Consider the following 16,763-nt stretch of genomic DNA (forward strand, 5'->3'; position numbering starts at 1 on the left):
CATTTTGTTAAGCCCATACTGCACAGTGTTGCCCTCGCACAGCAGAAACCATTTTGAGGCCTCCTGTTCTCAGCGTACATTGATTAAAAAAAAAGTCAAACATATTTAAAAGGTAACAAAACATGCCCAAGAACCAATTCATTTTTGGTATGGCAATCACTGTCTTGCATCAAGTGGAGGCAGCAGGATGTTCGAAGTGTTGATTCATGCATCCTCTGAGCCGCCCTCCCCACGCCTAACAAGAGGAGTGGCGCCGTGGCTTAGTTGGTTAAAGCGCCTGTCTAGTAAACAGGAGATCCTGGGTTCGAATCCCAGCGGAGCCTTGCAAACGACAGGTTGGATCTTTTTGCTCTCCCTTGGACCTGAGGCCCTTACAGTGCCTCTGCCTTTCAAACGACACCGCAATTGTGCAGAGACCCTAGTGCCTGTCCTTCCTGCAGAGAGAGCCTGCGCTCTCTTACCGTTGGACGGCCACAGACCCGAAAGGTCAGCCTTCATGCGGCTCTGCTTGCTACCCCCTTATGGGCTCTGTGGCGCAATGGATAGCGCATTGGACTTCTAGACTGCCAGACGAGGCCATTCAAAGGTTGTGGGTTCGAGTCCCACCAGAGTCGTGGCTTTTGGCTTTCTAGTAACTCTCATACTGTGCAGTGTTGCCCTCAGGCAGTAGAAATTTGTAGACATTCTCTTTTAAGCGTACCAGCACCTGGCCCGCCTCTGGATGTTTTGATCCTCTGAGTCACCCTCCCGACAGCCTTGCGTGCGATTTGGCGCCGTGGCTTAGTTGGTTAAAGCGCCTGTCTCGTAAACAGGAGATCCTGGCTTCAAATCCCAGCGGTGCCTTGGGCAGCTTTGCAGTCCAGCAAGCGCAAGCTTTTCCGAAAGCGACCCGGAAACAGGGACAGCTAGGGCAGCGAGTGGGTAATTTTGCAAATCGCCCAGACTCAGTTGTCGGCAAACGCCTTAAAGCTGTCCAGCGCACGGTCAGCCAACCCTTGGCCTCTTCTCTGGAAGCCTGGATCGTCTGAGTCGCCCTCCCGGAGGGCGAACGTGCTGCCAGGCTAGTCTAGTAAACAGGAGATCTTGCGTTCGAATCCCAGCGATGCCTTTGGCTGCGCGCCACAATACAGCCGAGCTCGTGCTTTACCAAAAAACGGACGGCGAATGGGGACACAGAGAAGCTCGAGGTTAGCCGGCGGTTTCTCTTGCAACACTACCCTCTCACCTGCTTTTGAAGGATAGCATCCCAGGCTAACGGATCCAACCGAGGTGGCGCCGTGGCTTAGCTGGTCAAAGCGCCTGTCTTGTAAACAGGAGATCCTGGGTTCGAATCCCAGCGGTGCCTTTCCACCGGTGGCTGTCTCTGGCCTCACTGTTGGATGGGAGACCCAAACTACACTGTATATTTTTGAACCGTGCCTCAATTGTGCAAAATCCTGAGGACCTGTCTTTCTGCCCACACAGCGTGCCACTCGGCTGAGCTGGATAGGCACAAATCTGTAAGAAAAGCCCTCAGTGGCCCAGCCTGGCATATTGACCGGCTCTGTGGTGCAATGGATAGTGCATTGGACTTCTAGAATTCCAGATGAGGCCATTCAAAGGTTGCGGTTTTGAGTCTCACCAGAGTCACGCTTTTTGCCATTTTGTTAAGCCCATACTGCACAGTGTTGCCCTCGCACAGCAGAAACCATTTTGAGGCCTCCTGTTCTCAGCGTACATTGATTAAAAAAAAAGTCAAACATATTTAAAAGGTAACAAAACATGCCCAAGAACCAATTCATTTTTGGTATGGCAATCACTGTCTTGCATCAAGTGGAGGCAGCAGGATGTTCGAAGTGTTGATTCATGCATCCTCTGAGCCGCCCTCCCCACGCCTAACAAGACGAGTGGCGCCGTGGCTTAGTTGGTTAAAGCGCCTGTCTAGTAAACAGGAGATCCTGGGTTCGAATCCCAGCGGAGCCTTGCAAACGACAGGTTGGATCTTTTTGCTCTCCCTTGGACCTGAGGCCCTTACAGTGCCTCTGCCTTTCAAACGACACCGCAATTGTGCAGAGACCCTAGTGCCTGTCCTTCCTGCAGAGAGAGCCTGCGCTCTCTTACCGTTGGACGGCCACAGACCCGAAAGGTCAGCCTTCATGCGGCTCTGCTTGCTACCCCCTTATGGGCTCTGTGGCGCAATGGATAGCGCATTGGACTTCTAGACTGCCAGACGAGGCCATTCAAAGGTTGTGGGTTCGAGTCCCACCAGAGTCGTGGCTTTTGGCTTTCTAGTAACTCTCATACTGTGCAGTGTTGCCCTCAGGCAGTAGAAATTTGTAGACATTCTCTTTTAAGCGTACCAGCACCTGGCCCGCCTCTGGATGTTTTGATCCTCTGAGTCACCCTCCCGACAGCCTTGCGTGCGGTTTGGCGCCGTGGCTTAGTTGGTTAAAGCGCCTGTCTCGTAAACAGGAGATCCTGGCTTCAAATCCCAGCGGTGCCTTGGGCGGCTTTGCAGTCCAGCAAGCGCAAGCTTTTCCGAAAGCGACCCGGAAACAGGGACAGCTAGGGCAGCGAGTGGGTAATTTTGCAAATCGCCCAGACTCAGTTGTCGGCAAACGCCTTAAAGCTGTCCAGCGCACGGTCAGCCAACCCTTGGCCTCTTCTCTGGAAGCCTGGATCGTCTGAGTCGCCCTCCCGGAGGGCGAACGTGCTGCCAGGCTAGTCTAGTAAACAGGAGATCTTGCGTTCGAATCCCAGCGATGCCTTTGGCTGCGCGCCACAATACAGCCGAGCTCGTGCTTTACCAAAAAACGGACGGCGAATGGGGACACAGAGAAGCTCGAGGTTAGCCGGCGGTTTCTCTTGCAACACTACCCTCTCACCTGCTTTTGAAGGATAGCATCCCAGGCTAACGGATCCAACCGAGGTGGCGCCGTGGCTTAGCTGGTCAAAGCGCCTGTCTTGTAAACAGGAGATCCTGGGTTCGAATCCCAGCGGTGCCTTTCCACCGGTGGCTGTCTCTGGCTTCACTGTTGGATGGGAGACCCAAACTACACTGTATATTTTTGAACCGTGCCTCAATTGTGCAAAGACCTGAGGACCTGTCTTTCTGCCCACACAGCGTGCCACTCGGCTGAGCTGGATAGGCACAAATCTGTAAGAAAAGCCCTCAGTGGCCCAGCCTGGCATATTGACCGGCTCTGTGGCGCAATGGATAGTGCATTGGACTTCTAGAATTCCAGATGAGGCCATTCAAAGGTTGCGGTTTTGAGTCTCACCAGAGTCACGCTTTTTGCCATTTTGTTAAGCCCATACTGCACAGTGTTGCCCTCGCACAGCAGAAACCATTTTGAGGCCTCCTGTTCTCAGCGTACATTGATTAAAAAAAAAGTCAAACATATTTAAAAGGTAACAAAACATGCCCAAGAACCAATTCATTTTTGGTATGGCAATCACTGTCTTGCATCAAGTGGAGGCAGCAGGATGTTCGAAGTGTTGATTCATGCATCCTCTGAGCCGCCCTCCCCACGCCTAACAAGAGGAGTGGCGCCGTGGCTTAGTTGGTTAAAGCGCCTGTCTAGTAAACAGGAGATCCTGGGTTCGAATCCCAGCGGAGCCTTGCAAACGACAGGTTGGATCTTTTTGCTCTCCCTTGGACCTGAGGCCCTTACAGTGCCTCTGCCTTTCAAACGACACCGCAATTGTGCAGAGACCCTAGTGCCTGTCCTTCCTGCAGAGAGAGCCTGCGCTCTCTTACCGTTGGACGGCCACAGACCCGAAAAGTCAGCCTTAACGCATCCCTGCTTGCTACCCCCTTATGGGCTCTGTGGCGCAATGGATAGCGCATTGGACTTCTAGACTGCCAGACGAGGCCATTCAAAGGTTGTGGGTTCGAGTCCCACCAGAGTCGTGGCTTTTGGCTTTCTAGTAACTCTCATACTGTGCAGTGTTGCCCTCAGGCAGTAGAAATTTGTAGACATTCTCTTTTAAGCGTACCAGCACCTGGCCCGCCTCTGGATGTTTTGATCCTCTGAGTCACCCTCCCGACAGCCTTGCGTGCGATTTGGCGCCGTGGCTTAGTTGGTTAAAGCGCCTGTCTCGTAAACAGGAGATCCTGGCTTCAAATCCCAGCGGTGCCTTGGGCAGCTTTGCAGTCCAGCAAGCGCAAGCTTTTCCGAAAGCGACCCGGAAACAGGGACAGCTAGGGCAGCGAGTGGGTAATTTTGCAAATCGCCCAGACTCAGTTGTCGGCAAACGCCTTAAAGCTGTCCAGCGCACGGTCAGCCAACCCTTGGCCTCTTCTCTGGAAGCCTGGATCGTCTGAGTCGCCCTCCCGGAGGGCGAACGTGCTGCCAGGCTAGTCTAGTAAACAGGAGATCTTGCGTTCGAATCCCAGCGATGCCTTTGGCTGCGCGCCACAATACAGCCGAGCTCGTGCTTTACCAAAAAACGGACGGCGAATGGGGACACAGAGAAGCTCGAGGTTAGCCGGCGGTTTCTCTTGCAACACTACCCTCTCACCTGCTTTTGAAGGATAGCATCCCAGGCTAACGGATCCAACCGAGGTGGCGCCGTGGCTTAGCTGGTCAAAGCGCCTGTCTTGTAAACAGGAGATCCTGGGTTCGAATCCCAGCGGTGCCTTTCCACCGGTGGCTGTCTCTGGCCTCACTGTTGGATGGGAGACCCAAACTACACTGTATATTTTTGAACCGTGCCTCAATTGTGCAAAGACCTGAGGACCTGTCTTTCTGCCCACACAGCGTGCCACTCGGCTGAGCTGGATAGGCACAAATCTGTAAGAAAAGCCCTCAGTGGCCCAGCCTGGCATATTGACCGGCTCTGTGGCGCAATGGATAGTGCATTGGACTTCTAGAATTCCAGATGAGGCCATTCAAAGGTTGCGGTTTTGAGTCTCACCAGAGTCACGCTTTTTGCCATTTTGTTAAGCCCATACTGCACAGTGTTGCCCTCGCACAGCAGAAACCATTTTGAGGCCTCCTGTTCTCAGCGTACATTGATTAAAAAAAAGTCAAACATATTTAAAAGGTAACAAAACATGCCCAAGAACCAATTCATTTTTGGTATGGCAATCACTGTCTTGCATCAAGTGGAGGCAGCAGGATGTTCGAAGTGTTGATTCATGCATCCTCTGAGCCGCCCTCCCCACGCCTAACAAGAGGAGTGGCGCCGTGGCTTAGTTGGTTAAAGCGCCTGTCTAGTAAACAGGAGATCCTGGGTTCGAATCCCAGCGGAGCCTTGCAAACGACAGGTTGGATCTTTTTGCTCTCCCTTGGACCTGAGGCCCTTACAGTGCCTCTGCCTTTCAAACGACACCGCAATTGTGCAGAGACCCTAGTGCCTGTCCTTCCTGCAGAGAGAGCCTGCGCTCTCTTACCGTTGGACGGCCACAGACCCGAAAGGTCAGCCTTCATGCGGCTCTGCTTGCTACCCCCTTATGGGCTCTGTGGCGCAATGGATAGCGCATTGGACTTCTAGACTGCCAGACGAGGCCATTCAAAGGTTGTGGGTTCGAGTCCCACCAGAGTCGTGGCTTTTGGCTTTCTAGTAACTCTCATACTGTGCAGTGTTGCCCTCAGGCAGTAGAAATTTGTAGACATTCTCTTTTAAGCGTACCAGCACCTGGCCCGCCTCTGGATGTTTTGATCCTCTGAGTCACCCTCCCGACAGCCTTGCGTGCGATTTGGCGCCGTGGCTTAGTTGGTTAAAGCGCCTGTCTCGTAAACAGGAGATCCTGGCTTCAAATCCCAGCGGTGCCTTGGGCAGCTTTGCAGTCCAGCAAGCGCAAGCTTTTCCGAAAGCGACCCGGAAACAGGGACAGCTAGGGCAGCGAGTGGGTAATTTTGCAAATCGCCCAGACTCAGTTGTCGGCAAACGCCTTAAAGCTGTCCAGCGCACGGTCAGCCAACCCTTGGCCTCTTCTCTGGAAGCCTGGATCGTCTGAGTCGCCCTCCCGGAGGGCGAACGTGCTGCCAGGCTAGTCTAGTAAACAGGAGATCTTGCGTTCGAATCCCAGCGATGCCTTTGGCTGCGCGCCACAATACAGCCGAGCTCGTGCTTTACCAAAAAACGGACGGCGAATGGGGACACAGAGAAGCTCGAGGTTAGCCGGCGGTTTCTCTTGCAACACTACCCTCTCACCTGCTTTTGAAGGATAGCATCCCAGGCTAACGGATCCAACCGAGGTGGCGCCGTGGCTTAGCTGGTCAAAGCGCCTGTCTTGTAAACAGGAGATCCTGGGTTCGAATCCCAGCGGTGCCTTTCCACCGGTGGCTGTCTCTGGCCTCACTGTTGGATGGGAGACCCAAACTACACTGTATATTTTTGAACCGTGCCTCAATTGTGCAAAGACCTGAGGACCTGTCTTTCTGCCCACACAGCGTGCCACTCGGCTGAGCTGGATAGGCACAAATCTGTAAGAAAAGCCCTCAGTGGCCCAGCCTGGCATATTGACCGGCTCTGTGGCGCAATGGATAGTGCATTGGACTTCTAGAATTCCAGATGAGGCCATTCAAAGGTTGCGGTTTTGAGTCTCACCAGAGTCACGCTTTTTGCCATTTTGTTAAGCCCATACTGCACAGTGTTGCCCTCGCACAGCAGAAACCATTTTGAGGCCTCCTGTTCTCAGCGTACATTGATTAAAAAAAAAGTCAATCATATTTAAAAGGTAACAAAACATGCCCAAGAACCAATTCATTTTTGGTATGGCAATCACTGTCTTGCATCAAGTGGAGGCAGCAGGGATGTTCGAAGTGTTGATTCATGCATCCTCTGAGCCGCCCTCCCCACGCCTAACAAGAGGAGTGGCGCCGTGGCTTAGTTGGTTAAAGCGCCTGTCTAGTAAACAGGAGATCCTGAGTTCGAATCCCAGCGGAGCCTTGCAAACGACAGGTTGGATCTTTTTGCTCTCCCTTGGACCTGAGGCCCTTACAGTGCCTCTGCCTTTCAAACGACACCGCAATTGTGCAGAGACCCTAGGGCCTGTCCTTCCTGCAGAGAGAGCCTGCGCTCTCTTACCGTTGGACGGCCACAGACCCGAAAGGTCAGCCTTGACGCGGCTCTGCTTGCTACCCCCTTATGGGCTCTGTGGCGCAATGGATAGCGCATTGGACTTCTAGACTGCCAGACGAGGCCATTCAAAGGTTGTGGGTTAGAGTCCCACCAGAGTCGTGGCTTTTGGCTTTCTAGTAACTCTCATACTGTGCAGTGTTGCCCTCAGGCAGTAGAAATTTGTAGACATTCTCTTTTAAGCGTACCAGCACCTGGCCCGCCTCTGGATGTTTTGATCCTCTGAGTCACCCTCCCGACAGCCTTGCGTGCGGTTTGGCGCCGTGGCTTAGTTGGTTAAAGCGCCTGTCTCGTAAACAGGAGATCCTGGCTTCAAATCCCAGCGGTGCCTTGGGCGGCTTTGCAGTCCAGCAAGCGCAAGCTTTTCCGAAAGCGACCCGGAAACAGGGACAGCTAGGGCAGCGAGTGGGTAATTTTGCAAATCGCCCAGACTCAGTTGTCGGCAAACGCCTTAAAGCTGTCCAGCGCACGGTCAGCCAACCCTTGGCCTCTTCTCTGGAAGCCTGGATCGTCTGAGTCGCCCTCCCGGAGGGCGAACGCGCTGCCAGGCTAGTCTAGTAAACAGGAGATCTTGCGTTCGAATCCCAGCGATGCCTTTGGCTGCGCGCCACAATACAGCCGAGCTCGTGCTTTACCAAAAAACGGACGGCGAATGGGGACACAGAGAAGCTCGAGGTTAGCGGGCGGTTTCTCTTGCAACACTACCCTCTCACCTGCTTTTGAAGGATAGCATCCCAGGCTAACGGATCCAACCGAGGTGGCGCCGTGGCTTAGCTTGTCAAAGCGCCTGTCTTGTAAACAGGAGATCCTGGGTTCGAATCCCAGCGGTGCCTTTCCACCGGTGGCTGTCTCTGGCCTCACTGTTGGATGGGAGACCCCAACTACACTGTATATTTTTGAACCGTGCCTCAATTGTGCAAAGACCTGAGGACCTGTCTTTCTGCCCACATAGCGTGCCACTTGGCTGAGCTGGATAGGCACAAATCTGTAAGAAAAGCCCTCAGTGGCCCAGCCTGGCATATTGACCGGCTCTGTGGCGCAATGGATAGTGCATTGGACTTCTAGAATTCCAGATGAGGCCATTCAAAGGTTGCGGTTTTGAGTCTCACCAGAGTCACGCTTTTTGCCATTTTGTTAAGCCCATACTGCACAGTGTTGCCCTCGCACAGCAGAAACCATTTTGAGGCCTCCTGTTCTCAGCGTACATTGATTAACCCTTAAAGACCTAGAACATTTTTGGGGCACCTGAGGCACCTGTATATTTCTTTGTTTTTTCAGACCTATTCTAGCAGTCAGCATCAATTGTCATATATCATTATAAACATAAGAACTTGAACTTTATGTCTAGCTAATTTAAAATTACAAATTTCCTTTTGTTTTCTCTAAAAATTAGTGAATTTCCAGAATTTTAGGAAAAAACGCTACCAACAATTGGGTGTTTTTTACTGTGTACTCAAACAAAAACTTCTGAAGTTTGGATTTTTTTCTTTAAAAATTTGTATTTAGGTGTTTTACACTTCCAAATAAAATTTTGTCTATATATAACATTCCCCAAGCAAGTTATAGCCAATTATTACAATATTATTTAGGCGCTTTTCAGTGAAAAACAGGCCCATTTCGTTTATTGACAATATAGACCTGTCCAAAAACGTTTCAGGAGTAAAGTCATCGCAGAAACAGTGTTAAATAATAGCAAAACACAGTAAAAATAATTTACTTTTTCAGATAAATATATTCTTAATCCAAAAGATGAACAATAAACACAAATAGTGTAGAAAGTAGCACAAGAAAAATTGCACAAATTGTCTTGTGCAACAAAAAAATAAACAATCCAAATTATTCACAAACTACACACAAAATGAGAGAGAAATATACAGAGTGCAACCGAAAAAATAGTACAAATAATCTTTAAAAACTATATAATAATTAGTCACATAATATAACAACCAAATAGATGGATCTGCTGGCTGTAGTCTGTGTCGGAATCTATTTTACCGGGACATCGCCTAGTGACCGAAAACCCACATTCCAGTGCTTTATCCGATATCTACTGCTGTTTCATCCTTGTTTTTGGTTTGTTTTACGTCAAAGGGCTCTGTCTTGAGTATTTCTGTACATTTTCAAAGAATGCTGTCATGCAAATGTGTTATTTTGCGTTTGTTTTCATGCACGCAAGACGCACTTTGCTTTCACTTTGCGTCTGTTCAGGTCTGCAAAGAAACATACTAATCGGTGGTTCAAAAGACCAAAACCTATGTTTATTGGTTGAATAGATGACAGTTTGAACCAATCGGGGCACAGGGGTGGGACTAAGCATCAACAATCGTTCCTGTTTGGCTCAGAGGACCAAAACGTATTGATTTCATCTGACGAATCAGTGCTGAGGAAATGTGATGACGTAATCACGCTTACCACGGAGCCTCTGAATATCCAAATGAGACAAATGCGATATCACTGAAAAGAGTAGACTCTGTACTTTACGATACTTTTTAAAGCATTCAAATTGGATTAGCGGTTCAAAAGTTATTAAACATTTAAGAACAATAGTTATTTTTAGCCGCCGGCGGCTGTCTCGGTCTTTGAGGGTTAAAAAAAAAGTCAATCATATTTAAAAGGTAACAAAACATGCCCAAGAACCAATTCTTTTTTGGTATGGCAATCACTGTCTTGCATCAAGTGGAGGCAGCAGGATGTTCGAAGTGTTGATTCATGCATCCTCTGAGCCGCCCTCCCCACGCCTAACAAGAGGAGTGGCGCCGTGGCTTAGTTGGTTAAAGCGCCTGTCTAGTAAACAGGAGATCCTGGGTTCGAATCCCAGCGGAGCCTTGCAAACGACAGGTTGGATCTTTTTGCTCTCCCTTGGACCTGAGGCCCTTACAGTGCCTCTGCCTTTCAAACGACACCGCAATTGTGCAGAGACCCTAGTGCCTGTCCTTCCTGCAGAGAGAGCCTGCGCTCTCTTACCGTTGGACGGCCACAGACCCGAAAGGTCAGCCTTGACGCGGCTCTGCTTGCTACCCCCTTATGGGCTCTGTGGCGCAATGGATAGCGCATTGGACTTCTAGACTGCCAGACGAGGCCATTCAAAGGTTGTGGGTTCGAGTCCCACCAGAGTCGTGGCTTTTGGCTTTCTAGTAACTCTCATACTGTGCAGTGTTGCCCTCAGGCAGTAGAAATTTGTAGACATTCTCTTTTAAGCGTACCAGCACCTGGCCCGCCTCTGGATGTTTTGATCCTCTGAGTCACCCTCCCGACAGCCTTGCGTGCGGTTTGGCGCCGTGGCTTAGTTGGTTAAAGCGCCTGTCTCGTAAACAGGAGATCCTGGCTTCAAATCCCAGCGGTGCCTTGGGCGGCTTTGCAGTCCAGCAAGCGCAAGCTTTTCCGAAAGCGACCCGGAAACAGGGACAGCTAGGGCAGCGAGTGGGTAATTTTGCAAATCGCCCAGACTCAGTTGTCGGCAAACGCCTTAAAGCTGTCCAGCGCACGGTCAGCCAACCCTTGGCCTCTTCTCTGGAAGCCTGGATCGTCTGAGTCGCCCTCCCGGAGGGCGAACGTGCTGCCAGGCTAGTCTAGTAAACAGGAGATCTTGCGTTCGAATCCCAGCGATGCCTTTGGCTGCGCGCCACAATACAGCCGAGCTCGTGCTTTACCAAAAAACGGACGGCGAATGGGGACACAGAGAAGCTCGAGGTTAGCCGGCGGTTTCTCTTGCAACACTACCCTCTCACCTGCTTTTGAAGGATAGCATCCCAGGCTAACGGATCCAACCGAGGTGGCGCCGTGGCTTAGCTGGTCAAAGCGCCTGTCTTGTAAACAGGAGATCCTGGGTTCGAATCCCAGCGGTGCCTTTCCACCGGTGGCTGTCTCTGGCCTCACTGTTGGATGGGAGACCCAAACTACACTGTATATTTTTGAACCGTGCCTCAATTGTGCAAAGACCTGAGGACCTGTCTTTCTGCCCACACAGCGTGCCACTCGGCTGAGCTGGATAGGCACAAATCTGTAAGAAAAGCCCTCAGTGGCCCAGCCTGGCATATTGACCGGCTCTGTGGCGCAATGGATAGTGCATTGGACTTCTAGAATTCCAGATGAGGCCATTCAAAGGTTGCGGTTTTGAGTCTCACCAGAGTCACGCTTTTTGCCATTTTGTTAAGCCCATACTGCACAGTGTTGCCCTCGCACAGCAGAAACCATTTTGAGGCCTCCTGTTCTCAGCGTACATTGATTAAAAAAAAAGTCAAACATATTTAAAAGGTAACAAAACATGCCCAAGAACCAATTCATTTTTGGTATGGCAATCACTGTCTTGCATCAAGTGGAGGCAGCAGGATGTTCGAAGTGTTGATTCATGCATCCTCTGAGCCGCCCTCCCCACGCCTAACAAGAGGAGTGGCGCCGTGGCTTAGTTGGTTAAAGCGCCTGTCTAGTAAACAGGAGATCCTGGGTTCGAATCCCAGCGGAGCCTTGCAAACGACAGGTTGGATCTTTTTGCTCTCCCTTGGACCTGAGGCCCTTACAGTGCCTCTGCCTTTCAAACGACACCGCAATTGTGCAGAGACCCTAGTGCCTGTCCTTCCTGCAGAGAGAGCCTGCGCTCTCTTACCGTTGGACGGCCACAGACCCGAAAGGTCAGCCTTCATGCGGCTCTGCTTGCTACCCCCTTATGGGCTCTGTGGCGCAATGGATAGCGCATTGGACTTCTAGACTGCCAGACGAGGCCATTCAAAGGTTGTGGGTTCGAGTCCCACCAGAGTCGTGGCTTTTGGCTTTCTAGTAACTCTCATACTGTGCAGTGTTGCCCTCAGGCAGTAGAAATTTGTAGACATTCTCTTTTAAGCGTACCAGCACCTGGCCCGCCTCTGGATGTTTTGATCCTCTGAGTCACCCTCCCGACAGCCTTGCGTGCGATTTGGCGCCGTGGCTTAGTTGGTTAAAGCGCCTGTCTCGTAAACAGGAGATCCTGGCTTCAAATCCCAGCGGTGCCTTGGGCAGCTTTGCAGTCCAGCAAGCGCAAGCTTTTCCGAAAGCGACCCGGAAACAGGGACAGCTAGGGCAGCGAGTGGGTAATTTTGCAAATCGCCCAGACTCAGTTGTCGGCAAACGCCTTAAAGCTGTCCAGCGCACGGTCAGCCAACCCTTGGCCTCTTCTCTGGAAGCCTGGATCGTCTGAGTCGCCCTCCCGGAGGGCGAACGTGCTGCCAGGCTAGTCTAGTAAACAGGAGATCTTGCGTTCGAATCCCAGCGATGCCTTTGGCTGCGCGCCACAATACAGCCGAGCTCGTGCTTTACCAAAAAACGGACGGCGAATGGGGACACAGAGAAGCTCGAGGTTAGCCGGCGGTTTCTCTTGCAACACTACCCTCTCACCTGCTTTTGAAGGATAGCATCCCAGGCTAACGGATCCAACCGAGGTGGCGCCGTGGCTTAGCTGGTCAAAGCGCCTGTCTTGTAAACAGGAGATCCTGGGTTCGAATCCCAGCGGTGCCTTTCCACCGGTGGCTGTCTCTGGCCTCCCTGTTGGATGGGAGACCCAAACTACACTGTATATTTTTGAACCGTGCCTCAATTGTGCAAAATCCTGAGGACCTGTCTTTCTGCCCACACAGCGTGCCACTCGGCTGAGCTGGATAGGCACAAATCTGTAAGAAAAGCCCTCAGTGGCCCAGCCTGGCATATTGACCGGCTCTGTGGTGCAATGGATAGTGCATTGGACTTCTAGAATTCCAGATGAGGCCATTCAAAGGTTGCGGTTTTGAGTCTCACCAGAGTCACGCTTTTTGCCATTTTGTTAAGCCCATACTGCACAGTGTTGCCCTCGCACAGCAGAAACCATTTTGAGGCCTCCTGTTCTCAGCGTACATTGATTAAAAAAAAAGTCAAACATATTTAAAAGGTAACAAAACATGCCCAAGAACCAATTCATTTTTGGTATGGCAATCACTGTCTTGCATCAAGTGGAGGCAGCAGGATGTTCGAAGTGTTGATTCATGCATCCTCTGAGCCGCCCTCCCCACGCCTAACAAGACGAGTGGCGCCGTGGCTTAGTTGGTTAAAGCGCCTGTCTAGTAAACAGGAGATCCTGGGTTCGAATCCCAGCGGAGCCTTGCAAACGACAGGTTGGATCTTTTTGCTCTCCCTTGGACCTGAGGCCCTTACAGTGCCTCTGCCTTTCAAACGACACCGCAATTGTGCAGAGACCCTAGTGCCTGTCCTTCCTGCAGAGAGAGCCTGCGCTCTCTTACCGTTGGACGGCCACAGACCCGAAAGGTCAGCCTTCATGCGGCTCTGCTTGCTACCCCCTTATGGGCTCTGTGGCGCAATGGATAGCGCATTGGACTTCTAGACTGCCAGACGAGGCCATTCAAAGGTTGTGGGTTCGAGTCCCACCAGAGTCGTGGCTTTTGGCTTTCTAGTAACTCTCATACTGTGCAGTGTTGCCCTCAGGCAGTAGAAATTTGTAGACATTCTCTTTTAAGCGTACCAGCACCTGGCCCGCCTCTGGATGTTTTGATCCTCTGAGTCACCCTCCCGACAGCCTTGCGTGCGGTTTGGCGCCGTGGCTTAGTTGGTTAAAGCACCTGTCTCGTAAACAGGAGATCCTGGCTTCAAATCCCAGCGGTGCCTTGGGCGGCTTTGCAGTCCAGCAAGCGCAAGCTTTTCCGAAAGCGACCCGGAAACAGGGACAGCTAGGGCAGCGAGTGGGTAATTTTGCAAATCGCCCAGACTCAGTTGTCGGCAAACGCCTTAAAGCTGTCCAGCGCACGGTCAGCCAACCCTTGGCCTCTTCTCTGGAAGCCTGGATCGTCTGAGTCGCCCTCCCGGAGGGCGAACGTGCTGCCAGGCTAGTCTAGTAAACAGGAGATCTTGCGTTCGAATCCCAGCGATGCCTTTGGCTGCGCGCCACAATACAGCCGAGCTCGTGCTTTACCAAAAAACGGACGGCGAATGGGGACACAGAGAAGCTCGAGGTTAGCCGGCGGTTTCTCTTGCAACACTACCCTCTCACCTGCTTTTGAAGGATAGCATCCCAGGCTAACGGATCCAACCGAGGTGGCGCCGTGGCTTAGCTGGTCAAAGCGCCTGTCTTGTAAACAGGAGATCCTGGGTTCGAATCCCAGCGGTGCCTTTCCACCGGTGGCTGTCTCTGGCCTCACTGTTGGATGGGAGACCCAAACTACACTGTATATTTTTGAACCGTGCCTCAATTGTGCAAAGACCTGAGGACCTGTCTTTCTGCCCACACAGCGTGCCACTCGGCTGAGCTGGATAGGCACAAATCTGTAAGAAAAGCCCTCAGTGGCCCAGCCTGGCATATTGACCGGCTCTGTGGCGCAATGGATAGTGCATTGGACTTCTAGAATTCCAGATGAGGCCATTCAAAGGTTGCGGTTTTGAGTCTCACCAGAGTCACGCTTTTTGCCATTTTGTTAAGCCCATACTGCACAGTGTTGCCCTCGCACAGCAGAAACCATTTTGAGGCCTCCTGTTCTCAGCGTACATTGATTAACCCTTAAAGACCTAGAACATTTTTGGGGCACCTGAGGCACCTGTATATTTCTTTGTTTTTTCAGACCTATTCTAGCAGTCAGCATCAATTGTCATATATCATTATAAACATAAGAACTTGAACTTTATGTCTAGCTAATTTAAAATTACAAATTTCCTTTTGTTTTCTCTAAAAATTAGTGAATTTCCAGAATTTTAGGAAAAAACGCTACCAACAATTGGGTGTTTTTTACTGTGTACTCAAACAAAAACTTCTGAAGTTTGGATTTTTTTCTTTAAAAATTTGTATTTAGGTGTTTTACACTTCCAAATAAAATTTTGTCTATATATAACATTCCCCAAGCAAGTTATAGCCAATTATTACAATATTATTTAGGCGCTTTTCAGTGAAAAACAGGCCCATTTCGTTTATTGACAATATAGACCTGTCCAAAAACGTTTCAGGAGTAAAGTCATCGCAGAAACAGTGTTAAATAATAGCAAAACACAGTAAAAATAATTTACTTTTTCAGATAAATATATTCTTAATCCAAAAGATGAACAATAAACACAAATAGTGTAGAAAGTAGCACAAGAAAAATTGCACAAATTGTCTTGTGCAACAAAAAAATAAACAATCCAAATTATTCACAAACTACACACAAAATGAGAGAGAAATATACAGAGTGCAACCGAAAAAATAGTACAAATAATCTTTAAAAACTATATAATAATTAGTCACATAATATAACAACCAAATAGATGGATCTGCTGGCTGTAGTCTGTGTCGGAATCTATTTTACCGGGACATCGCCTAGTGACCGAAAACCCACATTCCAGTGCTTTATCCGATATCTACTGCTGTTTCATCCTTGTTTTTGGTTTGTTTTACGTCAAAGGGCTCTGTCTTGAGTATTTCTGTACATTTTCAAAGAATGCTGTCATGCAAATGTGTTATTTTGCGTTTGTTTTCATGCACGCAAGACGCACTTTGCTTTCACTTTGCGTCTGTTCAGGTCTGCAAAGAAACATACTAATCGGTGGTTCAAAAGACCAAAACCTATGTTTATTGGTTGAATAGATGACAGTTTGAACCAATCGGGGCACAGGGGTGGGACTAAGCATCAACAATCGTTCCTGTTTGGCTCAGAGGACCAAAACGTATTGATTTCATCTGACGAATCAGTGCTGAGGAAATGTGATGACGTAATCACGCTTACCACGGAGCCTCTGAATATCCAAATGAGACAAATGCGATATCACTGAAAAGAGTAGACTCTGTACTTTACGATACTTTTTAAAGCATTCAAATTGGATTAGCGGTTCAAAAGTTATTAAACATTTAAGAACAATAGTTATTTTTAGCCGCCGGCGGCTGTCTCGGTCTTTGAGGGTTAAAAAAAAAGTCAATCATATTTAAAAGGTAACAAAACATGCCCAAGAACCAATTCTTTTTTGGTATGGCAATCACTGTCTTGCATCAAGTGGAGGCAGCAGGATGTTCGAAGTGTTGATTCATGCATCCTCTGAGCCGCCCTCCCCACGCCTAACAAGAGGAGTGGCGCCGTGGCTTAGTTGGTTAAAGCGCCTGTCTAGTAAACAGGAGATCCTGGGTTCGAATCCCAGCGGAGCCTTGCAAACGACAGGTTGGATCTTTTTGCTCTCCCTTGGACCTGAGGCCCTTACAGTGCCTCTGCCTTTCAAACGACACCGCAATTGTGCAGAGACCCTAGTGCCTGTCCTTCCTGCAGAGAGAGCCTGCGCTCTCTTACCGTTGGACGGCCACAGACCCGAAAGGTCAGCCTTGACGCGGCTCTGCTTGCTACCCCCTTATGGGCTCTGTGGCGCAATGGATAGCGCATTGGACTTCTAGACTGCCAGACGAGGCCATTCAAAGGTTGTGGGCTCGAGTCCCACCAGAGTCGTGGCTTTTGGCTTTCTAGTAACTCTCATACTGTGCAGTGTTGCCCTCAGGCAGTAGAAATTTGTAGACATTCTCTTTTAAGCGTACCAGCACCTGGCCCGCCTCTGGATGTTTTGATCCTCTGAGTCACCCTCCCGACAGCCTTGCGTGCGGTTTGGCGCCGTGGCTTAGTTGGTTAAAGCGCCTGTCTCGTAAACAGGAGATCCTGGCTTCAAATCCCAGCGGTGCCTTGGGCGGCTTTGCAGTCCAGCAAGCGCAAGCTTTTCCGAAAGCGACCCGGAAACAG

The 16,763-nt window shown here is 50.2% G+C and overlaps 35 non-coding genes across 35 annotated transcripts; all 35 read left to right on the forward strand.

The window, feature by feature from the left end:
- Positions 1-249: 249 nt before the first annotated feature.
- trnat-agu (transfer RNA threonine (anticodon AGU)) lies at positions 250-323 on the forward strand. Its single transcript has one exon. It is a non-coding gene; the product is annotated as a tRNA-Thr (tRNA).
- Positions 324-524: 201 nt separating this feature from the next.
- On the forward strand, positions 525-614 carry trnar-ucu (transfer RNA arginine (anticodon UCU)). The gene is given in 2 exon segments: positions 525-561; positions 579-614. It is a non-coding gene; the product is annotated as a tRNA-Arg (tRNA).
- Positions 615-769: 155 nt separating this feature from the next.
- trnat-cgu (transfer RNA threonine (anticodon CGU)) lies at positions 770-843 on the forward strand. The gene has a single exon. It is a non-coding gene; the product is annotated as a tRNA-Thr (tRNA).
- A 428-nt stretch (positions 844-1,271) lies between these two features.
- trnat-ugu (transfer RNA threonine (anticodon UGU)) lies at positions 1,272-1,345 on the forward strand. Its single transcript has one exon. It is a non-coding gene; the product is annotated as a tRNA-Thr (tRNA).
- A 543-nt stretch (positions 1,346-1,888) lies between these two features.
- Positions 1,889-1,962, forward strand: trnat-agu (transfer RNA threonine (anticodon AGU)). The gene has a single exon. It is a non-coding gene; the product is annotated as a tRNA-Thr (tRNA).
- Positions 1,963-2,163: 201 nt separating this feature from the next.
- On the forward strand, positions 2,164-2,253 carry trnar-ucu (transfer RNA arginine (anticodon UCU)). Its single transcript is given in 2 exon segments — positions 2,164-2,200; positions 2,218-2,253. It is a non-coding gene; the product is annotated as a tRNA-Arg (tRNA).
- Positions 2,254-2,408: 155 nt separating this feature from the next.
- On the forward strand, positions 2,409-2,482 carry trnat-cgu (transfer RNA threonine (anticodon CGU)). Its single transcript has one exon. It is a non-coding gene; the product is annotated as a tRNA-Thr (tRNA).
- Positions 2,483-2,910: 428 nt separating this feature from the next.
- On the forward strand, positions 2,911-2,984 carry trnat-ugu (transfer RNA threonine (anticodon UGU)). The gene has a single exon. It is a non-coding gene; the product is annotated as a tRNA-Thr (tRNA).
- A 543-nt stretch (positions 2,985-3,527) lies between these two features.
- On the forward strand, positions 3,528-3,601 carry trnat-agu (transfer RNA threonine (anticodon AGU)). The gene has a single exon. It is a non-coding gene; the product is annotated as a tRNA-Thr (tRNA).
- A 201-nt stretch (positions 3,602-3,802) lies between these two features.
- On the forward strand, positions 3,803-3,892 carry trnar-ucu (transfer RNA arginine (anticodon UCU)). Its single transcript is given in 2 exon segments — positions 3,803-3,839; positions 3,857-3,892. It is a non-coding gene; the product is annotated as a tRNA-Arg (tRNA).
- Positions 3,893-4,047: 155 nt separating this feature from the next.
- On the forward strand, positions 4,048-4,121 carry trnat-cgu (transfer RNA threonine (anticodon CGU)). The gene has a single exon. It is a non-coding gene; the product is annotated as a tRNA-Thr (tRNA).
- Positions 4,122-4,549: 428 nt separating this feature from the next.
- On the forward strand, positions 4,550-4,623 carry trnat-ugu (transfer RNA threonine (anticodon UGU)). Its single transcript has one exon. It is a non-coding gene; the product is annotated as a tRNA-Thr (tRNA).
- Positions 4,624-5,165: 542 nt separating this feature from the next.
- On the forward strand, positions 5,166-5,239 carry trnat-agu (transfer RNA threonine (anticodon AGU)). Its single transcript has one exon. It is a non-coding gene; the product is annotated as a tRNA-Thr (tRNA).
- Positions 5,240-5,440: 201 nt separating this feature from the next.
- Positions 5,441-5,530, forward strand: trnar-ucu (transfer RNA arginine (anticodon UCU)). The gene is given in 2 exon segments: positions 5,441-5,477; positions 5,495-5,530. It is a non-coding gene; the product is annotated as a tRNA-Arg (tRNA).
- A 155-nt stretch (positions 5,531-5,685) lies between these two features.
- On the forward strand, positions 5,686-5,759 carry trnat-cgu (transfer RNA threonine (anticodon CGU)). Its single transcript has one exon. It is a non-coding gene; the product is annotated as a tRNA-Thr (tRNA).
- A 428-nt stretch (positions 5,760-6,187) lies between these two features.
- trnat-ugu (transfer RNA threonine (anticodon UGU)) lies at positions 6,188-6,261 on the forward strand. Its single transcript has one exon. It is a non-coding gene; the product is annotated as a tRNA-Thr (tRNA).
- A 544-nt stretch (positions 6,262-6,805) lies between these two features.
- trnat-agu (transfer RNA threonine (anticodon AGU)) lies at positions 6,806-6,879 on the forward strand. The gene has a single exon. It is a non-coding gene; the product is annotated as a tRNA-Thr (tRNA).
- Positions 6,880-7,080: 201 nt separating this feature from the next.
- On the forward strand, positions 7,081-7,170 carry trnar-ucu (transfer RNA arginine (anticodon UCU)). Its single transcript is given in 2 exon segments — positions 7,081-7,117; positions 7,135-7,170. It is a non-coding gene; the product is annotated as a tRNA-Arg (tRNA).
- Positions 7,171-7,325: 155 nt separating this feature from the next.
- On the forward strand, positions 7,326-7,399 carry trnat-cgu (transfer RNA threonine (anticodon CGU)). Its single transcript has one exon. It is a non-coding gene; the product is annotated as a tRNA-Thr (tRNA).
- Positions 7,400-7,827: 428 nt separating this feature from the next.
- trnat-ugu (transfer RNA threonine (anticodon UGU)) lies at positions 7,828-7,901 on the forward strand. The gene has a single exon. It is a non-coding gene; the product is annotated as a tRNA-Thr (tRNA).
- Positions 7,902-9,820: 1,919 nt separating this feature from the next.
- trnat-agu (transfer RNA threonine (anticodon AGU)) lies at positions 9,821-9,894 on the forward strand. Its single transcript has one exon. It is a non-coding gene; the product is annotated as a tRNA-Thr (tRNA).
- Positions 9,895-10,095: 201 nt separating this feature from the next.
- Positions 10,096-10,185, forward strand: trnar-ucu (transfer RNA arginine (anticodon UCU)). The gene is given in 2 exon segments: positions 10,096-10,132; positions 10,150-10,185. It is a non-coding gene; the product is annotated as a tRNA-Arg (tRNA).
- A 155-nt stretch (positions 10,186-10,340) lies between these two features.
- Positions 10,341-10,414, forward strand: trnat-cgu (transfer RNA threonine (anticodon CGU)). The gene has a single exon. It is a non-coding gene; the product is annotated as a tRNA-Thr (tRNA).
- Positions 10,415-10,842: 428 nt separating this feature from the next.
- Positions 10,843-10,916, forward strand: trnat-ugu (transfer RNA threonine (anticodon UGU)). Its single transcript has one exon. It is a non-coding gene; the product is annotated as a tRNA-Thr (tRNA).
- Positions 10,917-11,459: 543 nt separating this feature from the next.
- On the forward strand, positions 11,460-11,533 carry trnat-agu (transfer RNA threonine (anticodon AGU)). Its single transcript has one exon. It is a non-coding gene; the product is annotated as a tRNA-Thr (tRNA).
- A 201-nt stretch (positions 11,534-11,734) lies between these two features.
- On the forward strand, positions 11,735-11,824 carry trnar-ucu (transfer RNA arginine (anticodon UCU)). The gene is given in 2 exon segments: positions 11,735-11,771; positions 11,789-11,824. It is a non-coding gene; the product is annotated as a tRNA-Arg (tRNA).
- A 155-nt stretch (positions 11,825-11,979) lies between these two features.
- Positions 11,980-12,053, forward strand: trnat-cgu (transfer RNA threonine (anticodon CGU)). The gene has a single exon. It is a non-coding gene; the product is annotated as a tRNA-Thr (tRNA).
- A 428-nt stretch (positions 12,054-12,481) lies between these two features.
- Positions 12,482-12,555, forward strand: trnat-ugu (transfer RNA threonine (anticodon UGU)). Its single transcript has one exon. It is a non-coding gene; the product is annotated as a tRNA-Thr (tRNA).
- A 543-nt stretch (positions 12,556-13,098) lies between these two features.
- trnat-agu (transfer RNA threonine (anticodon AGU)) lies at positions 13,099-13,172 on the forward strand. The gene has a single exon. It is a non-coding gene; the product is annotated as a tRNA-Thr (tRNA).
- Positions 13,173-13,373: 201 nt separating this feature from the next.
- trnar-ucu (transfer RNA arginine (anticodon UCU)) lies at positions 13,374-13,463 on the forward strand. Its single transcript is given in 2 exon segments — positions 13,374-13,410; positions 13,428-13,463. It is a non-coding gene; the product is annotated as a tRNA-Arg (tRNA).
- Positions 13,464-13,618: 155 nt separating this feature from the next.
- trnat-cgu (transfer RNA threonine (anticodon CGU)) lies at positions 13,619-13,692 on the forward strand. Its single transcript has one exon. It is a non-coding gene; the product is annotated as a tRNA-Thr (tRNA).
- Positions 13,693-14,120: 428 nt separating this feature from the next.
- On the forward strand, positions 14,121-14,194 carry trnat-ugu (transfer RNA threonine (anticodon UGU)). The gene has a single exon. It is a non-coding gene; the product is annotated as a tRNA-Thr (tRNA).
- A 1,919-nt stretch (positions 14,195-16,113) lies between these two features.
- On the forward strand, positions 16,114-16,187 carry trnat-agu (transfer RNA threonine (anticodon AGU)). Its single transcript has one exon. It is a non-coding gene; the product is annotated as a tRNA-Thr (tRNA).
- A 201-nt stretch (positions 16,188-16,388) lies between these two features.
- Positions 16,389-16,478, forward strand: trnar-ucu (transfer RNA arginine (anticodon UCU)). The gene is given in 2 exon segments: positions 16,389-16,425; positions 16,443-16,478. It is a non-coding gene; the product is annotated as a tRNA-Arg (tRNA).
- A 155-nt stretch (positions 16,479-16,633) lies between these two features.
- On the forward strand, positions 16,634-16,707 carry trnat-cgu (transfer RNA threonine (anticodon CGU)). The gene has a single exon. It is a non-coding gene; the product is annotated as a tRNA-Thr (tRNA).
- Positions 16,708-16,763: the final 56 nt, after the last annotated feature.

The sequence above is a fragment of the Garra rufa genome, chromosome 1 (genome assembly GCF_049309525.1).
Source record: "Garra rufa chromosome 1, GarRuf1.0, whole genome shotgun sequence".
Lineage (NCBI taxonomy): Eukaryota > Metazoa > Chordata > Actinopteri > Cypriniformes > Cyprinidae > Garra > Garra rufa.